Raw genomic sequence first — 938 nt, forward strand, 5'->3', positions numbered from 1 at the left:
CACATGGAGCTGTTCACCCCAACAGCCCCAAAAAAGATGAGGTTCCCCGAGCACTTCAGCTACAGCAGGAGATTTCCTAGATGGAGCGTTACCAAGCCAAGGGTTTGGAAGCAGATGTATGCCCCTGCTTGTAAACAGGCTCAGGAAAAGACCCTTGGGAGGGCGGGGGGTGAATCGAGGGGGGATTTTTGTTTCTCTTGTAAGACTGGAATCAATATAACACTCAAAAGTTCGCATTATGGGGAGGGGAAATACCTAAAGGGCCCATGGTACAATTTGAGGAGGAAAAATAAATGACACGCAGGAAAATGAAGCCACCCACCCCAGCTCAGGGGCCACCCCCTAACCCCCCCGCACCATGCGCCGCGATGCCTGGCTGGGGCAGCACAGCCCTGGATGCTCGCCCGGCCTCACCACACCTTCCCTGGGGCTTTTCCCAGGTTTCTCCTTCATTTCTCCTCTGGAGGGGTCTGGATGGCAGGGATGAGCCAGACCCCACTCAGGATTTGGGGGGCAGAGCTGGAAAGCAGGGGCCGCAGTGCCCGAGCCTCCCCCAGCAGCAGCCGGGACACGCGGTCCTTCCCCATCCCTGCGCCGAGGGAGAGAAAAGGGCTCGGATCCACCAGAGGAACATTTTGGCTAATAATGTCTAATTAAGACTTCCATTAAAACCCATCATACTCATTAGAAAAAAAATTTAACAAGGTTTTCCTGGCCATTTTCCTTGCAAAATTATTACAGGGGTTAATGGATGCCTTCATCAAATCACGCTTTTCTCTTTTTTCTTTTTTGCTTTCTGGAGGTGCGGTGACTCAAAGGCATCTCCTCGGCAGAGCAGCCGTGGGAAAACTGGGCTGGCTGTTCCACCCAGCGGCAGAAGCAGGGAGAGGGCTGCCAGGCGAAGGCAGAGCCCCTGCAACAAAGGGGAGCATCCCTCC

This window comes from Pterocles gutturalis, unplaced genomic scaffold (assembly GCF_000699245.1).
Source record: "Pterocles gutturalis isolate BGI_N339 unplaced genomic scaffold, ASM69924v1 scaffold3238, whole genome shotgun sequence".
Lineage (NCBI taxonomy): Eukaryota > Metazoa > Chordata > Aves > Pterocliformes > Pteroclidae > Pterocles > Pterocles gutturalis.